Here is a 22,639-nt window from a genome sequence, read left to right as displayed (position 1 = left end):
TTTCAAAATTCTGTAAATTCTGGAACAATCCCAGCAGGTTGGAGGGTGGCAAATACAACTCCACTATTTAAAAAAGGAGGGAGGAAGGAAACAGAGAATTGTAGACTGGTTAGCCTAATACCAATGGTAAGGAAAATGCGAGATAAAAACAAAAACAAAAAACTGCGGATGCTGGAAATCCAAAACAAAAACAGAATTACCTGGAAAAACTCAGCAGGTCTGGAAGCATCGGCGGAGAAGAAAAAAGTTGACGTTTCGAGTCCTCATGACCCTTCAACAGAAATGAGTAATATTAGGAGAGGGGTGAAATATAAGCTAGTTTAAGGTTGGGTTGCAGGGGTGGGGGCGGTTGGGGGGGGTGGTGGTTGTAGGGACAAGCAAGCAGTGATAGGAGCAGATAATCAAAAGATGTCACAGAACAAAGAACAAAGAGGTGTTGAAGGTGGTGATATTATCTAAACGAATGTGCTAATTAAGAATGGATGGCAGGGCCCTCAACTGTGTCCGGCCCATCTCTCGCGCATCCACCCTCATGCCTTCTCCTCCCTCCCAGAAACATGATAGGGTCCCCCTTGTTCTTACTTATCACTCCACCAGCCTCCGCATTCAAAGGATCATCCTCCGCCATTTCTGCCAAATCCAGCATGATGCTGCCACCAAACACATCTTCCCTTCACCCCCCCGGCGGCATTCCGTAGGGATCGTTCCCTCCGGAACACTCTGGTCCACTCCTCCATCACCCCCTACTCCTCAACCCCCACATACGGCACCTCCACATGCATACGCAAAAGATGCAACACCTGCCCCTTCACTTCCTCTCTCCTCAACGTCCAAGGACCCATACACTCCTTTCAAGTGAAGCAGCATTTCACTTGCATTTTCCCCAACTTAGTCTACTGCATTCGTTGCTCCCAATGCGGTCTCCTCTACATTGGAGAGACCAAACGTAAACTGGGCGACCGCTTTGCAGAACACCTGCGATCTGTCCGCAAGAATGACCCAAACCTCCCTGTCGCTTGCCATTTTAACACTCCACCCTGCTCACATGTCTGTCCTTGGCTTGCTGAATTGTTCCAGTGAAGCTCAACGCAAACTGGAGGAACAGCACCTCATCTTCCGACTAGGCACTTTACAGCCTTCTGGACTGAATATTGAATTCAACAACTTTAGATCTTGAACTCCCTCCTCCATCCCCACCCCCTTTCCGTTTCTTCCCCCTCCCTTTTGTTTTTTTCCAATAATTTATATAGATTTTTCTTTTCCCACCTATTTCCATTATTTTTAAATCTATACCTTTTTATGCCCTGTTAGTTTTATTCCACCCCACCCCCACTAGAGCTGTACCTTGTGTGTCCTACCATGCATTCTTAATTAGCACATTCGTTTAGATAATATCACCACCTTCAACACCTCTTTGTTCTTTTTTCTGTGACATCTTTTGATTATCTGCTCCTATCACTGTTTGCCTGTCCCTACAACCACCACCACCCTCCCACTTCTCTACTTCTCTCAGCACAACAACACCCCCCCCCCCCCCCACCGTCCTCACCTTAAACCAGATTATATTTCACCTCTCTCCTAATTTTACGCAGTTCTGTTCAAGGGTCATGAGGACTTGAAATGTCAACTTTTTTCTTCTCCACCAATGCTGCCAGACCTGCTGAGTTTTTCCAGGAAAATGCTAGAGTCTATTATAAATGATGTGATAACAGGGCACTTAGAAAATATCAATGGGATTAGGCAAAGTCAGCATGGATTTATGAAAGGGAAATCATGTTTGACAAACCTACTGGAGTCTTTTGAGGACATAATTAACAGAATAGTTAAGGGAGAACCGGTGGATGTGGTGTATTTGGATTTTCAGAAAAAATGTTGATAAAGTCCCAAATAAGAGGTTAGTGTGTAAAATTAAAGCACACGGGATTGGGGGTAATATATTGGCATGAATGAGAATTGGTTAGCGGACAGGAAACAGAAGATAGGAATAAATGGATCTTTTTCAGTATGGCAGGCGGTGACTAGTGGGGTGCTGCAGGGATGAGTGCTTGGGCCGCAGCTATTCACAAAATATATCAAAGATTTGGTTGAGGGAACCAAATGTAATATTTCTAGTTTGCTGATGACATAAAACTGGGTAGGAATGAGAATGGTGAGGAGGGTGTAAAGAGACTTCAAGATGATTTAGACAGGTTGAATGAGTGGGCAAATACATGGCAGATGCAGTTTAACAGGATAAGAGTGAAGTTATCCACTTTATTAGGAAAACAGAATAGCAGAGCATTATTCAAACAGGGATGGATTGGGAAATGTTGATGTACAAAGAGAGCTGGATTAAGAAGGCAAATGGTAGGCTGGCCTTCATTGCAAGAGGAATTGAGTACAGGAGCAAGGATGTCTTACTACAGCTACACAGGACCTTGGTGAGACCACACCTGAAGTTTTGGTCTCCTTACCTATGAAAGGATGTACTTGCCATTGAGGGAGTGCAGCGAAGGTTCACCAGACTGATTACTGGATGGCAGGGTTGTTGTATGAGGAGAGATTGACTGACTAAGCCTGCATTCATTGGAGTTTAGAAGGATGAGAGGGGATCTCATTGAAATGTATAAAATTCTGACAGTGCTGGATGGACTGGATGCAGGGATGATGTTTCCTCTGGCTGGGGGGGGTGGGGGGGTGGGGGCGGTGGCAGCGGGGTGGGTCTAGAACAAAGGGTCACAAACTCAGGCCATTTAGGACTGAGATGAGGAGAAGATCCTTCGCTCAGAGGGTGGTGAACCTGTGGAATTCTCCACCACAGAGGGCTGGTAGATTTCTAGACTCTAAAGGCCTCAAGGGGTACGGGGAGAGAGTGGGAGTATGGTATTGAGATAGAGGATCAGCCACGATCATATTGAATGGTGGAGCAGGCTTGAGGAGCTGAACAACCTACTCCCGCTTCCATTTGTCAATGTTTCTATGTTTCATAACCAGAGAATCATTTGCAATTTCTTCTCTTCTTGCTTCCATGTCGTTAGCTCTGGTGTCTTCAAAGAGTCAATCCTTGGTCTTGTTCTATTTCTAAACTCCATGCTTCCTCTTGGAGATGTCATCTGAAGGCACAGTGTTTTTTTTTTATATTCATTCATGGGATGTGGGCTTTGCTGGCTGGGCCAGCATTTATTGGCCATCCCTAATTGCCCTTGAGAAGGTGATAGTGAGCTGCCTTCTTGAACTGCTGCAGTTGTGTAGGTACACCCACAGTGCTATTAGGGACAGAGTTCCAGAATTTTAACCCAGCAACAGTGAATGAATGGTGATATATTTCCAAGTTAGGATGGTATGTGGCTTGGAGGGGAACTTCCAGGTTGTGGTGTCCCCAATTATCTGTCGCCCTTGTCCTTCTAGATGGTAGTGATTGTGGGTTTGGAAGGTGCTGTCTAAGGAGGCTTAGTGAGTTCCTGCAGCGCATCTTGTAGATGGTACACACTGCTGCTACTGTGAGTCAGTGGTGAAAGGAATGAATGTCTGTGGATGGGGTGTCAATCAAGTGGGCTGCTTTGTCCTAGATGGTGTCAAGCTTCTTGAGTGCTGTTGGAGCTGCACTCATCCAGGCAAATGGGAAGTATTCCATCACACTCCTGACTTGCGCCTTGAAGATTGTGGAGATGTTTTGGGGAGTGAGGAGGTGAGTTACTCACTGCAGGATTTCTAGCCTCTGACCTGCTTTTGCAGCCAACAGTATTTATATGACTAGTCCAGTTCAGTTTCTGATCAATGCTGACCCCCAGTGTGTTGATAGTGAGGGATTAAGCAATGGTAATGCCAATGAATGTCAAGGGGCGATGGTTAGATTTTCTCTTGTTGGAGATGGTCATTGCTTGGCACTTGTGTGGTGCAAATCTTACTTGCTACTTGTCAGTCCAAGCCTGGATGTTGTCCAGGTTCTATTACATTTGGACATGGGCTGTTTCACTATCTGAGGAGTCAAGAATGGTGCTGCAAATTGTGCAATCATCAGCGAACATCTCCACTTCTGACCTTATGATGGAAGGAAGATCATTGATGATGCAGCTGAAGATGATTGGGCCGAGGACGCTATCCTGAGGAAGTCCTACGGTGATGTCCTGGTGATGAGATGACTGACTTCGAACAACCACAACCATCTTCCTTTGCACTAGGAATGATTCGAACCAGTGAAGTTTTCCCTCTGATCCCCATTGACTCCAGTTTTGCTAGGGCTCCTTAATGCCACACTCAGTCAGATGTGGCCTTGAAATCAAAGACAGTCACTCTCACCTCATTTACACTGATGATACCTCAACTATACCTTATCACCACCTCTCTTGACTTTTCCATAGTTGCTAAATCAGGCTTTTTTTTAATCTAAATCAAGTACTGGATGAGCAGAATCTTCCTCCAATTAAATATTGTGAAAACTGAAGCCATTGTTTTCAGTCCCCATGCCAGATTTCATCCCTCTTTGTGACAACAGCCTGAGACCAAACTGGAATATTCACAAATTTTATGTTACATTCTATCCAAGATGAGCTTCCGACCTCATATTCATGCCATCATTAGGACTGTTTATCTCCACCTCCGCAACATCGTTCGAGATTTCCCCTGTCTCAGCTCATCCGCTTTTAAGACCCCTATTCATGCCTTTATTACCTTTATACTCAACCATTACAACCATCTGGCTGCTCTCCCCATTCTACCATCTGTAAACCTGAAGTCATCCAAGACTCTGTTGCCTGTGGCTTAACTCACAGCGAGTCCCACTTCACTGTCAACCCTGTGCTCACTGATCTACACTGGCTCCCAGTAATGTCTTAATTTAAAAATTCTCATCCTTGTTTTCAAATTCCTTAATGGCCTTGCCCCTCCCTTTCTCTGTAACCTCCTCAGGTGCCACAATCTACCAAGATGTGCTATCTTATTCTGGCCCCTTTTGAATTCCCAATTTTAATCACTGCACCATTGGTGGCCAGGCCTTCGGTTGTTTAGGCCCTGAGCTCTGGAATTCCCTCATTAAATCTCTCTAGGTCTCCACCTTGCTATCTCTCCTATAAGGCATGCTTTAAAACACATCTCTTTCACAAAACTTTCGATCGTCTGACGGAATATTCCCTTATATATAACCTTGCTTTAGAATGCTGCTGCAAAACTCCTTAGGATGTTTCATTATGTTAAAGGTGCTATATAAATGTAAGTTGATGTTGTTGTTGTTACCCCTAGTCCACTTATAGTACCTTGACCCAGCCAAAGGTCAAGGACTAAACTTAGTAAAAACAAAAAAACTGCGGCTGCTGGAAATCCAAAACAAAAACAGAATTACCTGGAAAAACTCAGCAGGTCTGGCAGCATCGGCGGAGAAGAAAAGAGTTGACGTTTCGAGTCCTCATGACCCTTCGACAGAACTTGAGTTCGAGTCCAGGAAAGAGTTGAAATATAAGCTGGTTTAAGGTGTGTGGAGGGGGGGCGGAGAGAGAGAGAGAGAGAGAGAAGTGGAGGGGGTTGGTGTGGTTGTAGGGATAAACAAGCAGTGATAGAAGCAGATCATCAAAAGATGTCAACAACAATAGAACAAAAGAACACATAGGTGTTAAAGTTGGTGATATTATCTAAACGAATGTGCTAATTAGGAATGGATGGTAGGGCACTCAAGGTATAGCTCTAGTGGGGGTGGGGAAAGCATAAAAGATTTTAAAATATTTAAAAATAATGGAAATAGGTGGGAAAAGAAAAATCTATATAATTTATTGGAAAAAAAAGGAAGAGGGAAACAGAAAGGGGGTGGGGATGGGGGAGGGAGCTCAAGACCTAAAGTTGTTGAATTCAATATTCAGTCCGGAAGGCTGTAAAGTACCTAGTCGGAAGATGAGGTGTTGTTCCTCCAGTTTGCGTTGGGCTTCACTGGAACAATGCAGCAAGCCAAGGACAGACATGTGGGCAAGAGAGCAGGGTGGAGTGTTAAAATGGCAAGCGACAGGGAGGTTTGGGTCATTCTTGCGGACAGACCGCAGGTTTTCTGCAAAGCGGTTGCCCAGTTTACGTTTGGTCTCTCCAATGTAGAGGAGACCACATTGGGAGCAACGAATGCAGTAGACTAAGTTGGGGGAAATGCAAGTGAAATGCTGCTTCACTTGAAAGGAGTGTTTGGGCCCTTGGACGGTGAGGAGAGAGGAAGTGAAGGGGCAGGTGTTGCATCTTTTGCGTGGGCATGGGGTGGTGCCATAGGAGGGGGTTGAGGAGTAGGGGGTGATGGAGGAGTGGACCAGGGTGTCCCGGAGGGAGCGATCCCTACGGAATGCCGATAGGGGGGGTGAAGGGAAGATGTGTTTGGTGGTGGCATCATGCTGGAGTTGGCAGAAATGGCAGAGGATGATCCTTTGAATGCGGAGGCTGGTGGGGTGATAAGTGAGGACAAGGGGGACCCTATCATGTTTCTGGGAGGGAGGAGAAGGCATGAGGGCGGATGCGCGGGAGATGGGCCAGACACGGTTGTGGGCCCTGTCAACAACCGTGGGTGTAAAACCTCGGTTAAGGAAGAAGGAGGACATGTCAGAGGAACTGTTTTTGAAGGTAGCATCATCGGAACAGATGCGACGGAGGCAAAGGAACTGAGCAAATGGGATGGAGTCCTTACAGGAAGCGGGGTGTGAGGAGCTGTAGTCGAGGTAGCTGTGGGAGTCGGTGGGTTTGTAATGGATATTGGTGGACAGTCTATCACCAGAGATTGAGACAGAGAGGTCAAGGAAGGGAAGGGAACTGTCAGAGATGGACCACGTGAAAATGATGGAGGGGTGAAGATTGGAAGCAAAATTAATAAATTTTTCCAAGTCCCGACGAGAGCATGAAGCAGCACCGAAGTAATCATCGATGTACCGGAGAAAGAGTTGTGGAAGGGGGCCGGAGTAGGACTGGAGCAAGGAATATTCCACATAAAGAGACAGGCATAGCTGGGGCCCATGCGGGTACCCATAGCCACACCTTTTATTTGGAGGAAGTGAGAGGAGTTGAAGGAGAAATTGTTCAGCGTGAGAACAAGTTCAGCCAGACGGAGGAGAGTAGTGGTGGATGGGGATTGTTTGGGCCTCTGTTCGAGGAAGAAGCTAAGGGCCCTCAGACCATCCTGGTGGGGGATGGAGGTATAGAGGAATTGGACGTCCATGGTGAAGAGGAAGCGGTTGGGGCCAGGGAACTGGAAATTGTTGATGTGACGTAAGGTGTCAGAGGAATCACGGATGTAGGTGGGAAGGGACTGGACAAGGGGAGAGAGAAGGGAGTCAAGATAATGAGAAATGAGTTCTGTGGGGCAGGAGCAAGCTGAGACGATCGGTCTACCGGGGCAGTTCTGTTTGTGGATTTTGGGTAGGAGATAGAAGCGGGCTGTCCGAGGTTGGGCGACTATCAGGTTGGAAGCTGTAGGAGGAAGATCCCCAGAGGAGATGAGGTCAGTGACAGTACTGGAAACAATGGCTTGATGTTCAGTGGCGGGGTCATGGTCAAGGGAGAGGTAGGAGGAAGTGTCTGCGAGTTGACGCTCAGCCTCCGCGAGGTAGAGGTCAGTGCGCCAGACAACAACAGCACCACCCTTGTCAGCGGGTTTGATGACAATGTCAGGGTTGGACCTGAGAGAATGGAGTGCAGTAAGTTCAGAGAGAGACAGGTTAGAATGGGTGAGAGGAGCAGAGAAATTGAGATGACTAACGTCGCGCCGACAGTTCTCAATGAAAAGATCAAGAGAAGGTAAGAATCCAGAGGGAGGGGTCCAGGTGGAGGGAGAATATTGGAGATGGGTAAAAGGATCCAATGAACTGGGAGAGGACTCCTGCCCAAAGAAGTGAGCCCGGGGACGAAGACGGCGGAAGAAGAGTTCAGCATCATGCCGAGCCCGAAATTCATTGCGGTGAGGGCGTAAGGGTATGAAACTAAGTCCTTTGCTGAGCACTGAACGTTCAGCATCGGAGAGGGGAAGGTCAGGGGGTATAGTGAATACACGGCTGGGGCTGGGATTGGAAGATGGGGTGGGGACGGAGGGACAGGCAGGGGTGGAGGTTCCTAAATGGGTGTTGGTGTCGATGAGTTGTTGGAGCTTGCGTTCCTTAGCACTTGAGAGAAAGAGAAAAAGTTTCTTGTTGAGGCGTCGGATGAGCCGAAGAATAAAATAAACTGGGGGCACGCGCAGCTTTGAAAAAGGGTACAGCGGTGCTGCTGGAGGGAGAGGTCGACCGTGTTCATATGGCGGCGCATGGCACTGAGTGTGGATTTCAGAATGTGACGGGAACAGCAGTCCAAGAAACGTTTTGTGTCCCGGAGATACCTGTAATCCTGGGTGGGTTCGAAACATGAGGGGTGGAATTTCAGTTGAAATCCACGTGGGGTAAGTCGGAGACGGAGACAGTCACTGAGAAAGGAGATATGGCTGTGAAAGCAGGTTTTAGTAAACACCTTGTCAAACACCAGGAGGGAAATGGAAAGCAATGAAGGTGAGCAAGGCAAAAGAGAGGTACGGAAATCTTGTCGCAGAAAAGAACAGAACTTCTTCAAGGAGGTAGGTATTTCTTGAAGAGCAGTGGCAGTCAATTAAACACAGAGATAAAAACAAAAAAACTGCGGATGCTGGAAATCCAAAACAAAAACAGAATTACCTGGAAAAACTCAGCAGGTCTGGCAGCATCGGCGGAGCAGAAAAGAGTTGACGTTTCGAGTCCTCATGACCCTTCGACAGAACTTGAGTTCGAGTCCAAGAAAGAGTTGAAATATAAGCTGGTTTAAGGTGTTTGGGGGGGGGGTGCGGAGAGAGAGAGAGAGAGAGAGAAGTGGAGGGGGTTGGTGTGGTTGTAGGGACAAACAAGCAGTGATAGAAGCAGATCCTCAAAAGATGTCAACAACAATAGAACAAAAGAACACATAGATGTTAAAGTTCGTAATATTATCTAAACGAATGTGCTAATTAAGAATGGATGGTAGGGCACTCAAGGTATAGCTCTAGTGGGGGTGGGGAGAGCATAAAAGATTTTAAAATATTTAAAAATAATGGAAATAGGTGGGAAAAGAAAAATCTATATAATTTATTGGGAAGAAAGGAAGGGGGAAACAGAAACTTATTGTTTGTTTGTATTACTGAAAGGGTTGTCACTTGCGACAGATGGACGGGCATCAATAGATGGAATATCGCGAGAAACGACATCTGCAATTATCCACACTCTGTAAAAGGCTCATTGGCATGCAGTCCTGGGAAATTTAGCACAGACCAGTAAATCAAACCTGGTATACTTTGATCTTTACAGCACAGTTCAAAATATTTCATCCGTTTACCAACTGAGCCAGGTTGGGAACTTAGTACGAAGCAACTGCTCTTTCAATTCAAAGATGTCTCACCATTTTGAGGGTGCACAGATGCACGTCTGCAGCAAAAGGCTCCAAACAAGCTTGCAATTTCTTTTTCCACCATGTCAGGTCATTCTGTAACTGTAGATGATTTTAGTATGTTCCTCTAATCTAACTGACTGCAGATGGACCCTTTCACAGTCACACTAATTTTTAATGGTATCAACATTGTCTGTCATGGAGCATGCTGCATTTTATACTTGAATATCCCATACTCACTTTATGCTGCCAGGCACAGCATTCTTCTGTTGCTATTTCTTTGTTTAAGAAAAAGTAGTTGTGATCAAAGAGTAAAGAAATGTCAGGGAAAGAGCCAGTGAATAAATTGTCTTTGTTGAGCATAGGCCTGAGCAGGCCTAATCCTTGACAACAGTACCAAAAATGTTGGATAAGGGGCCAAGTTAACCTTTCCATGGTGCTTTATCTCTTTTCATTCTCTTTAACTTCTCCCCACTTTGCTAACTGCATCCTTCACCATTGCCTTTTCTCTCTGGTCCACCTTTGTGGAATTGTTCTCTCATAGTTTTATTCTTAACTATCCATGTGTTGCCAATACATCTCCTTTCATGTTTGATAAAGTCACCCATTTTTTTCAGGCATGATCCAGGTACAACAATTATGAATTAGCAGTGCCAGTGCTCATGGTCAAGTCTGCATGTGTTGAAGCTATTGCTAAATTCATCCTGTGATATTATTAAGTGGGATTAATGGGTGCCAATGAAGAACATGACATAAATTGCAATATTAAAATGAAGGTCCTGTGCTTGAATAAGAATTTCTTTGCTAAATGTGTGTGTGGTTGTGGCTTATTTGCTGAGTTTTACATTGCCCACATTTTCTACATTACTATACTTCACAAGCACTTTGGGTGCCCTGAGATTGTGGAAGACATTAGATAAATGTAACTCTTCTTTCTTTTTCTTAACCTCAATCAGGAAATAATTGCTACACCACTGTGACTTTATATTTTTCGTTTGCATGTCATCAATCCTATGGCATTTCCAAGTGAGGTTCCTAATTTCCTACTGTAGTATTGAAGTCTTCTCTGTTTGATTATGTGAGCCTTTTAATTACTGATGCTCATTGTGCTTGAATAGTTAAGCCTGGATGTGAACCCAAAAAAAGGAAAGAAAGCTGGAAACTTGCTGCTAAAGCTGTTAGAAGCATGAGAGAGCATGCATTTCAAAGCACTGTAAATATAGTTCCAACATACATAGAAAGCGGTGACTCATTTCTCTCTTGCTCCAAAATATAAAATATAAAACACCTAATAAATTAAGGGAGCTAGATAAACACAGCCAAAAGGATTGAAAGGGTTAAATGCAGTAAGTTGTAGTTCCAGGCCAGGTGAGAAGGTAATCAGTGGAGACAGAATATTTAACTATCAAGATCGGAGAGATGACACAAGTGTTCCTATCTAGTTGTCACTTTTGAAGGATTTTGGGCTTTTCAATATGGAACTTCAATGACTTTTTTAAGAAAGCCTAGAAGAAATGATTTTTAACAATGCATTATTTGGTAACAGAGCAGAATTGGGTCAAAAGTATGAAGAACAAAAGAAGGAAGGCAGAAATGTTGTAAAATTGGTGAAAATTAGGGTGCATTTGCATACTGCCCAGGATATCGAAGAAAGAAAGTGAAGTCTGACTGCTTCCTTGCTGTTTTGTTCAAAACTTGCTGCACTCGAAGGACACAGATTAGACAGCGTAAGATAAACAAGGATGGCGATAGATAAGCAGAGGATAACAGACAGTTGTCTACTGGTCTTTGAAAACTGTCAGAAAACTATTGCAAACATCAATGTGTTCAATCCAGCAACAAACATTGTTATGATCCTGTTAGGAACATTTAGCATTTAAAAATAAACCTGAATACTTAATTTTAACCAATAGAACTTTCTTTAATGAAACAAAGGTTATTGTATATAAAAGATTTGAACAAAACAAGCACCATTAGCTTAACAATATGGTTTATACCTATGTATGTTATACATTCAGGTTTACTTCTTACTTCCCCCGAGAATTCCCTTATAAGACACATCAATCTTAAAGTTATTTACTTCTGTGGGGCCCCCCCATAATTATGCCGCATTCTTCGGGAGAATGTTTCTCAGCTCCAGCTGTTCTCAGAGGTAAAACTTTCATTTACTTTCTGTTGTCTGTGGAAGCGTCAGCCCCTGGTTCTGGTTACTTTGCCAATACTTCTAAGCTAATTTCTTTTGTAATAAGACACTGTGAGGCCCACTGTAGATTCTTTCACTAAATTCAAAGTAGACAATCTCCCAGCTTTGTTCCTCACAAGATTCAAACTGAGATTAAGCCTCACCTGTCTTCCATACAGTCAATGATGAAGTTAGTGCTTTACTCTGCTTACAGTGCAATCTATCTAACTGGCATTTACTTTGGCTAACTTCTCTCAGTGAGCTGCAAATTGCACAAGGTCCAAACTGCAACTAAAAACTTCTCAGCAAACACCCAGATAAATTAAAACCAGAAAAGCTTCCTAATCTACACCCAGTTCCATGATGACATATCATGCTCTGGAATATCCTCAACTTCACCTTAAGGCTACTTATCCTTCATTTACAATTTCTTCTTTGATCTGATATAAATGAGTTTTACAACATTCCAGGCTTTTAGATTAATTTAGTGTTTTCTTTTTAAAAATTTGTCCAAGGGATGTAGATGTCGCTAGTGGTGGTGAGCTGCATTCTTGAACCACTGCAGTCCATGTGTTGTAGAAATTGTTGCAGGATTTTCACCAGCAGCGGTGAAGGAAAGGCAATATATTTCCAAGTCAGGATGATGTGTGACTTGAAGCGGAACTTCGAGGTGGTGGAATTCCCAAGCATCTGCTGTCCTTGTCCTTCTAGATGGTAGAGGTTGCGGGTTTGGAAGGTGCTGTTGAAGGAGCCTTGGTGGGTTGCTGCAGCGCATCTTGTAGATGGTAGACACAGTGCATCGGTGGTGGAGGGATTAAATGTTTATTGTGGTGGATGGGGTGCCAATCAAGTGGGCTGCTTTGTCCTGGATGATGTTGAGCTTCTTGAATGTTGTTGGAGCTGCACTCACCCAGGTAAGTGGAGAGTATTCCATCATCACGTTCTTGACTTGTGCCTTGTATTTGTGGACATACTTTGTGGAGTCAGGAGATGAGTTACCTCTGCAGAATTCCCAGCCTCTGACCTGCTCTTGCAGCTACATTATTTATATGGGTAGTCCAGTTCATTTCTGGTCAATGGTAATCCCCTGGATGTTGATAATGTGGAATTCAGTGGTGGTAATGTCAAAGGAAGGTGGTCAGATTCTCTCTTGGTGGAGATGGTAACTGCCTGGTACTTGTGGGGCATGAATGTTACTTGCCACTTATAAACCCATGCCTGAATATTCTCCAGGACTTTCTGCATAGGGACATGAACTGCTTCAGTATGTGAGGCATCGCGAATGGTGTTGAACATTGTGCAGTTCATCTGTGAACCTCCCCACTTCTGACCTTATGATGGAGGGAAGGTCATTGATGAAGCAGCTGAAGGTGGTGGACTGAGGACACTGCCCTGAGGAACTCCTGCAGTGATGCCCCGGGACTGAGGTAACTGACCTCCAACAAACACAACCATCTTCCTTTGTGCTAGGTATGACTCCAACCAGTGAAGAGTTTTCCCCCAGGTTCCCATTGACTCCGGTTTTGCTGGGGATCCTGGATTGGGGAACCAGTGTGGGGATGCCACACTGGGTTAACTGCTGCCTTGATGTCAAGGGCATTACTCTCACTTCCCAACTTGATTTCAGCTCCTTTGTCCACGTTTGGACCAAGGCTGTAATGAGATCAGGAGCTGATTGACGTTCAGTTTGAGTAGCACCAAGGCCAATGAGCAGATTATAGCTAATTGGGCAAAACTTTGTTGGAATGAGTATTATGTGGGAAAATGTGAATTTGTCCACTTCAGCAGGGAGAATAGAAAAGCAGTATACTATTTAAATGAGAAGAGATGCCGTGGCATCATCACTAGATTAGTAATCCAGAGGCAGGCTAATGCTCTGTGGGCATGGGTTCAAATTCCACTATGACAGCTGGTGGAATTTGAATTCAGTTAATAAACTGGAATATGAAGCTAGTCTCAGTAATGGTGACCATGAAACTATCATTGATTGTCATAAAAATCCACCTGTTTCACTATAGCTCTTTAGGAAAGGAAATCTAACATTCTTACCTGGTTTGGCCTACATGTGACTCCAGACCCAAAGCAATGTGGTTGCCTCTTAACTACCCTTCTGAAATGGCTGAGCAAAGCACCCAGTTCAAGGGCAACTAGGGGTGGGAAATAAATGCTGGCCTTGCCAGTGATGCCCACATCCCGTGAAAGAATAAGGAAAATATTGCAGAACTCGGAGTACAGAGAGATTTGGGTGTCCAGGTACATGAATCAGAAAATGTCAGTATCCATGTGAAACAAGGGATTAGGAAGGCAAATGGAATTTTGGCACTTATTGCAGAGTGAATATAAAAATAGGGAAGTTTTACTGCAGCTGTACAGGGCTTTGTTGAGACCACATCTGGAATGCTGTGTACAGTAAGCAGTCCTTCCCCAAATGCAGCAAGACTTGGACAATATCCAGGCTTGGGCTGACAAGTGGCAAGTAACATTCGTGCCACAAAGTGTCAGGTAATGACCATCTTCAACAAGAGAGAATCTAACCATTGCCCCTTGACATTCAATGGAATTACCATCACTGAATCCCCCACTATTAATATTTTGGGGGTTACCATTGACCAAAAACTGAACTGTACTAGCCATATAAATGATCAGGCTTCAAGAACAGGTCAGAGGCTAGGAATTCTGCAAAGAGTAACTCACCTCCTGACTCCCCAAAACCTGTCCACCATCTAAAAAGCACAAGTCAGGAGTGTGATGAAATACTCTCCATTTGCCTGACGCTCAAGGAGTTGGAAACCATCTAGGACAAAGCAGCCCACTTGAATGGCACCCTATCCACAAACATTCACTCCCTCCACTACCATGCACAGTGGCAGCAGCGTATACCATCTATAAGATGCACTGCAGGAACTCCCTCCCTAACAGCACTGTGGGTGTGCCTATACCACATGGATTGCAGCGGTTCAATAAAGCAACTCATCACCGCCTTCTCGAGGGCAATTAGGGATGGGCAATAAATGCTGGCCTAGCCTGTGATGCCCACATTCCATTAATGAATAAAAAAAATGTTGGTTTCCTTAATATAAAAGGATGTAATTGTGTTAGAAGCAGTTCAGAGAAGGTTCACTCAGGCGATTCCAAGGATGAAGGGCTTATCTTATGAAGAGAGGTTGAACATGTTAAGCCTATACCAATTGGAGTTTAGAAGAATGAGATATGACCTTATTGAAACATATAAAGTGCTGAGGAGACTTGATAGGGTATACACCAGGAGCGTGTTTCCAGTTGTGGGGCAGACTAGAACTAGGGACATAGCTTAAGAATAAGAGACCTTCGTTTGAAGATGAAGATAAAGAGAATTTGTTTCTCTCAGGGGTAGTTAGCATGTGAAATTCTCTTCCCCAGAAAGCAGTCAAGACTGGGCCATTGAATTTATTCAAGGCAGATTTAGATAGCTTTTTGATAGATAAGGAAGCCAAGGTTCTGGGAGAAGACTGGAATGTGGAGTTGAGACCACAACAAGATCAGCCATGATCTTATCAAATGGCATGGCAGGCTCAAAGGGCCAAATGGTATACTCCTGCTTCCAGGTGCTCTGTTCCTATGTCCTATATTCCTCCTGAAACAAAAACATCTCTCTGGACTATTTAATGCATAACTTCCTGGAACAGACAAAGTGATCATACTGATTTTCGATTGAACCACCTGGATAAAGTTGTATGATATCATTATCTTAAAAATTGTCATGTATTCATGTCAATAAAATTATTTAGCAAGTGTTTTGGTCTCAGGTTGATTTTTATCTTTTGTACCATAAAAAAGGCTTTCCTGATTTGGAAAGCCTGGTATTTCTGAGTTTATCATCATTGGACATATATTCCAGTTGTCTTCACCTCCATACCCTAATCAAACTGGAGCCTCAACTCAGGGTGGCTAATTCAATACAGGCTGGGAAATAAAACTACATTTTCCTAGTCGGTACAACTGCAGGCTATCATTCAGGGGAAATCGTGTGACAATCACATGTTTTTTTTATTTTAAATTTCCTTGGCTCATATTAAAATTCTTCTCCAGCAATCTAGCAGAGATCAAAGTTGACAACTACCCGAGAAAGAGAGAAAAATATTAAATAAGGGAAATTTGCATACTTGATGGATGATCCATTGGCATGTTACTGGAGCAAACTGAATCTGTTTTATCTTGAGCAAGATCAAGTGCAATGAGCTTTAATTTAATAAGACATGCAACACCAGGATAAGCATGGCAGTATAAACTTTAATACAGATTATCATCAGGTAGCAACATGGAACTCATTAAAGCTACATAAGCGGTTTATAAGTTTTTTCTGAATCCATTTCAATTTCTTTATATAATATTCCCTTATCAAGCTGCATCGACCATTACATTTATCTATATGAGCACCTTGGGACTTTTATGACCTAATGTAAAATATTGACATGGGCTGTAGCAGAGGTTGGATGTATTTGCTGGATTGAAATTCAGTCTACTATAATGCTACCTGACTGAAAGTAGCTAAACTATAGTTCCAGTTACAAACATGATATGGATTCCCTAGAACTATTTTGATCCAAGTGAATTATATTTATAGCTTTCTTAACAGTACTTCACATCAAAAACATATTATAACTTATGTCCTGTTTATTTTACAGGAAGCATCCAGCACCAAACACAACACATACAACCAACCCCACCCCAACCCACACAAACCCCCAGTAAGATGAATGAGATGATGGCCCTCATTGCCCTGAGGCATTGAAATCCAATGCAAGGAAGTTTAGACGCACCATCCTCACATAATTTGTATTAAGTTATGCAGCCACCTGCTTGAACTGTCACCTCATCTCCTGCAGAGGAGGATAAAAATGTTGCACAAATGTTCATAGGTACATACAAATTGCGAGAGCAAACAAAACCAAGCTCCATCTAGTTTACCTTTTATGATTCTGGTCTCGCATGGTGCAATAGTAATGATGTAGTAAACTAAACATAGCGTTCAATCTCTATCACGACCCAGACATGGATGAAAACCCCAGTAAGAAATCAAGGGAATGAGAACAGCCCATTTAGCCCCTCCAAAATGAAAACTGACTGAATGTGCTCAATCAGCTGTCAATTCTACTCAAAAGATTAAAGATGTAAATGATGTGATATTTTATCCGAATTCATCCAACTAATCTTTAGAGAACCACCACTCTGCTCATCACAGCATCTGAGGAAATGTTCAACTTGGCTGCCTGAGTGATAACCTGGCAAAGTGGATCATCACTTGCTGCACCACCTGTCTGATTATGGGCTATACAAGGAAAGGCAATTTACTCTGGTAGGTTACTGCCCAGGCATTGAAATTGAAAATTACACTCTTTCTAAGAGTTCTACCTCGACTACTTAACCTTACCTGGAACTATTGACCGTTTTTTAGGCAATAATGTTACAGCTTCATGCTCCTGTTTAGAGGCGGAGGCTCACTCGCTAGGAAGGCATATGATAATTTGTTTTACAACCAGTTTAACTAATGGTCAGAAAATCGAGTGCAGGACCCTCCTAAATTGTTGTTATATGTTTGAACAACTGAGACTACCTGGTGATGGCACAAAGCCAAAAAAAATTAATTTTGTTCAAATTACTTTTGGACATGTTATCTTATCGTTTCATTATGGCCAAGTACCAACTTGGCCATTTGCAGTACTTGGAATCAGAAGTCTATGCGTTCTGACTCCATTTCAAGAACTTGAGACTTCAGTGCAGTACTGATGGAGTGCTGCATTATGTGAAGAGCTGTCTTTTGGATGAGAAACTTAAAAAATACCTGTTCATTTAGTTGGATGTATGGCGTATTGGTCAAAGAAAAGCAAGGGATTTTTCCTGACATCCTGTCCAAAATCTATTGCTCTATTAATACTACCATAAATTGGTCATTTATTCCATTGCTTTTTGTGGGATCTTGCTTTATGTCAGTTGGCTGCCATGTTTGCCTACAGAACATTAATAGTTGTGCTTGAAAAATAAATGGTTGCCTGTGAAGCATTTTGGGACATCCCAAGGATGTGAAAAGGGCTACATAAATGCAGTTTTATTTGCTGGCATTTGCTTATAATAGAAATTACAGAGTAGAAGGAGACCACTTGGTTTAGTGCCTATGGTTAAGCTCTCTCTTCAACGAGAGCTATCATGTCCTACACTCACCATCTAACTTGAAATCATGTTGAGGATTTAACTTTTCTGCACTGTTCAAAATCTTCTGTTGTGTTTTATTATTCTGAACAGAGCTCCTCTCTCAGGGGTTCAAATGTAAATCCCCTCAAGCACTTTTTGAATCGAATTTAACACCATGCTGAAGTTACACACCATACAGTGTCAAACCGAAACGGTGTGAGAGAATGCCGCTTCGAGGATTTCACACATTTGTTTCTTTCAGGAATCGAGTTGTGCCTTGACTCTTGATTTATACTGCAGCCTTGAAGCTATTGCCCAAAAACAAAACACTTCATAGCAAAGTTAAAGTTGTGGTTTGAATCCAGACTTGTATACTTTAGTCACCTACTTTCATGGTTGAAAGTCCTAGGTTTCTCCAATCTTCCTTCATAATTCAGCCCTCTGACATGACTTTTCTTTAAATAGTACATGGCACAATGGTGCCAACCAATGATGCCACAGAGATGGCTGTTGTTTTCCATTTCCAGTTGTAAAGTTAAGTTCTGAACGGTATGGTTTCCTGGCCAGGATTTTATAGCACCCTCCGACCCGGCAAGATATTAGATGGACTCGCCGCATCTGCCCGGGGGGAGACACGCCACAGTATGGCCGCACAATCCTGGCCCTTGTACAAGTTCCTAGCAGGGTGATCATCTTTTTGGAAAATTCACAAGCTACCATTATTTTTAAACAGATTGCTGTAGTGCGACATCAAATAAAGGATGGGGAGTCGGAGCAAGAGACATAAAAAAGATAAGGGAAGAAAGAGAGTGTGGGAGACAGAAAAGATCAACTCAACAAAATAAAAGCAGAGTAAACATCAGCAGTGCCAACAAGGAGTTGCATGTGCCGGGAGTCATATTGCCCTATTCTGTTTGATGGTCAAAAAATGATGAGTCGCATGCACCTAAATTCTCGCTACTTGCTCTTGGTGCATGAAACTACCCTTTTGTTTTTCTTAAAAAGCTACTGAAATCAGTTTAAAAAAGATTTAATGCTGAATTTTCAAAAAAGACATGGCATGTTTGTAAGGTTTTTAATCATGGAATGCATTAAATTGAGTTCTGATAACAGGCCCTTTGAGGCCTTGGCATGTTTGAAAGCATGGCTGTGTATTTTGTGGTGGACTTGCATATTGAAGATTCTCTCTGATGTTGTTCTTGCTACTCCACAAGTTTTTAAAACCTAACTTTACTATTGAATAATCATTACCACTTGATTTATCACATCTTCTATTAATTTCAACCTGCCCCATTAGCCTTAGCCCTTTATTTAGACTTCTCAATTTTAACTAATTTGGACACTAAACTATGTTTTCACAGCCAATACCTGGCCAGTTTACCACACTGGAGCCAGTTGAGGCTTTCCCTCTTTTATAGAGCTGCAGTCTCATCCAGGTTTTAACAGGTAGGTCAGACATGGCTGGTAGGTTGGTGACTAGAGTTGTGGAATGATATTCTGGTACTTTTCTAGAAATTAGTGAATCTACCATGGTATTACTTATGGTGCGTCAGGGGTTTTATAGGAACAAGGGTATAATTTGAAGTTGTGTAACCAGGACATTTCCTTATCAGCATTGGGAGTTTAGTTACATAAGGATGGGACTCAAAGTCTAGCATTTTGAGGTAGGCTCCCAAGATCCTGGGAGACTCCCAGTGTGACGGTAACATCAGGGAGAAAGGTTCTAGTAACACTGGAGCTGCACATTCACTTCTTCCACCACCAGTGCACTGTGGCTGCAGTGTGTACCAACTACAAGGTTCACAGCAACAACTCACCAAGGCTTCTTCGACAGTACCTACCAATCCTATGGCCTCTGCTACCTAGGAGGACAATAAGACAGGCGCTTGGGAACACCACCATCTGCACGTTCTCCTTCAAGTCACACACCATTCTGACTTGGAAATATAGCACTGTTCCTTCATCATCCCTGGGTCAGAATCCTGGGGATTCCTCGGTAACAGCGCTGTGGACATACCTACAGCATAGAGCTCACCACCACCTTCTCAAGGAAAGTTAGAGATGGGCAATAAACCTGGCTTTGCCAGTAATGCCTACATTCTATGAAAGAATAACAAAAATAACCCTTGGGATCACTGCAAAATAGATCTTGGGAGTATTAGGTTTTGGATTGGGCTTTTAAGGATTTAGTCCATAAGGGGATTTTGTAGAATTGTGGACAGGATTTTTCCAGCCTCAGGGTGGCGGCCTAGGGGGCAGGAGAGCCAGGAAAATAGTCAGAAACCGCATTGGGACAACTGTCCGATGCAGTCCCACTGTTGGGTAGTTATCCAAAGGAAGGACTGGATACAAAATGTTTGAATGGTTCTTAAGAACCATATTAGTGTTGATTCTTTGGGCCTGCTAGCATTTTGCTGGTGCCTCAGTGAACCCCCCCCCCCACCACGGCATGAGGAGACCACCGGCTTCATGAAGGAAGCCTCCCTGCAGCCATCTAGGGGTATACCCCAAAGAGTGAGTCGCGGGCAGGGAAGGTCACCCCCTCAGACCTAATGGAGGGATCAGCCTACTTGGTCTCTCTGATGATTAATTTTTTACTTACCTCTGTGCCTGCTGGATTCCCAATCTGCTTCAGCAGCACCCATCTCTCCTGGTGGGGCTGCTGAGACCATACAGCTGTTGGCTCTGAGCCGGCAGCATCAGGAGTCCACAATAAAGGCAGCGAGCCTAGAAGCAGCCAATTAGAGGGCCACCCCCGGTAGAATTGTTGAACCAGTCCCACCGCCAGAAAGTGTGGTCTCGGAATCCCCATTTTCTCTCAACTCTGGGGTCTCAAAGTCTGCATAAAATCCTGCCCATAGAGTAGCATCATAGAAGCGTTAGGGGTTGCTGGGATCTGACCAAATCAATCGAATATCCTCATTGGTGAAGGGAGCCAATGGGAATAGGACCACAATTGCCATTTACCCCTTCTGTTCCCACCCCACATACCTACACGTCCAAGCATGTCAGATACCCCTTCACTGTCTCCCCCATCATGATCCATTGGTTCCTAAAGCCACCCTAAGCACTTACACATTCCACCAGGAATCCATATAGAAAATTTCATGATTTAAGGATTAGGAGCCACAAACAATACACCAATACTAAGCAGAAGCACTTTGGAAGAGGCACTAACATCAGTAACACGAATCAAAGTTAGCAAATAAACTGAGTGCACTGGCTTTGATCTTTGCCCATTAAAAAAGCATGTGGGAATCTTGGTTCACATAGAGGCATTGAGTACAAAAAGAAAAAAGTTATGTTAAACATTTATGAAACACTGGCTAGGTCTCAGTTGCAGTGGCCAACTCTGGGTACCACACTTTACAAAGGATGTCAAGGCTTTCAAGAGGGTGCACAGGAAATTTACTAGAATGGTTCCAGGGATTTCAGTTATTTGGGAGGCTAGAGGAACTGGAGCTTTTCTCCTTAGAGCAGAGAAGATTAAGGGCAGATTTGTTAGAATTACTCCAAATGATGGGTAGGTCTTTTCACTGGTTACACTGGTAATTGGCTCAAAGCCAGTCAGACTAGCACAAAAGATTGAAGAATGCCCAGTGCAAATTATGTCCAGTGCAAATCAAGGTTATGTGACCGTCTGCATTTGTTAAAGAAAATGCACTAGAAGCCATTCCCATCCACAAAACCATTGTTGCCCCCAGATTGAATTAATCACTATTGCAACTTTCCATTAATTGCTCTCATTTGCGGGTCTTTGAGGAAGCTCTTAAAATTAAGCTCTTAATTTTTTTCTAATTTACTAGGGAACAGGCGACTGTACACCAATGTAACTGGAGTTGTGGATCTGTGTACCTTTTTTTTAAAAGAGATTTTCAGTTATTTAAAATCAGGTTCCTCACAAGTGGTCAATTAAACACTCAGATTAAAAATGCTGATTGTTTTTTCAGCTGTATTAATGGAACTGCACCAGGCCACAACTCTTTAAATATATCAAAGAATAACTTAAAACGTTTTTGAAAAATTCAAAAAATGACCTTCTAAAATGCTGCTCAATTGTGCTGGTTCATGGCAGATTTTAAGTTTGGTGATATGCAAATGATTTGAGTAGGAACCTGAGGGGAAAAAACACTTTTCAAATTAGTGCAATTTGTACCCTGATCAAATGCAGTAACTCCAGACCCAAGAACAGTTTTGAATTGAGTAAATAAGGAGAAACTGTTTCCAGAGGCAGAATTCTCCCATGCCCCCACCAGTGGGATAAATGGCAAGTTTTTTTTTATATTATTATTCTTTCATGGGATGTGGGCATTGCTGGTTAGGCCAACATTTATTGCCCATCCCTAATTGATTTGGGGGGGTATGGGCAGGAGGAGATAGGGTAGGTCAATGTGAATGGAGTTGGGATGCTCGGTAGGAAGGGAACATACACGTTCACCTGGACATTCTCAAATGAAAGTTGTTCAGGCTGTAAGGTGACAGTGGGAAGGTCGAAGGTGATACCAGGGGTTGGGGGGCTCAATGGTGATGGGGGAAAGGGCATTGGTGTCTGGGGAGAGGAAATAGTGGGGGAGCGCAGAAAATATGTTACAACAACCATGATGGTCAAATCGAAAGTGAGCAGAGCCTTATGTTGGATGGGCACAAGTGCTACATGGGGCTGAATCAGTGTGGATGGAGATGCAGATCAGCTCAGCTGGATGACTGAAAGGGAACCCCAGTAGGCAGCACTGAAAATGCTAGGGACCTAGGACATGAGTTTGGCAGATGAACGCTCTGCTTGAGCAGGAGGGTGCTTGTAGATGGCTCGCAAAGGCCCTGCCAAATACCCCTCTCCCTGCAGAATCACTCTGGAGGTCAGCTTCATGCAGGAGAAGTGCTTGCGGGGGTTGGGGGGTGGGTGGTGTGGTGGTGATGGTGCCCAAAGCATTTAGA

The sequence above is a fragment of the Carcharodon carcharias genome, chromosome 6 (genome assembly GCF_017639515.1).
Source record: "Carcharodon carcharias isolate sCarCar2 chromosome 6, sCarCar2.pri, whole genome shotgun sequence".
In the NCBI taxonomy this organism is placed as follows: Eukaryota; Metazoa; Chordata; class Chondrichthyes; order Lamniformes; family Lamnidae; genus Carcharodon; species Carcharodon carcharias.
Note: the sequence above shows the minus strand (reverse complement) of the source record.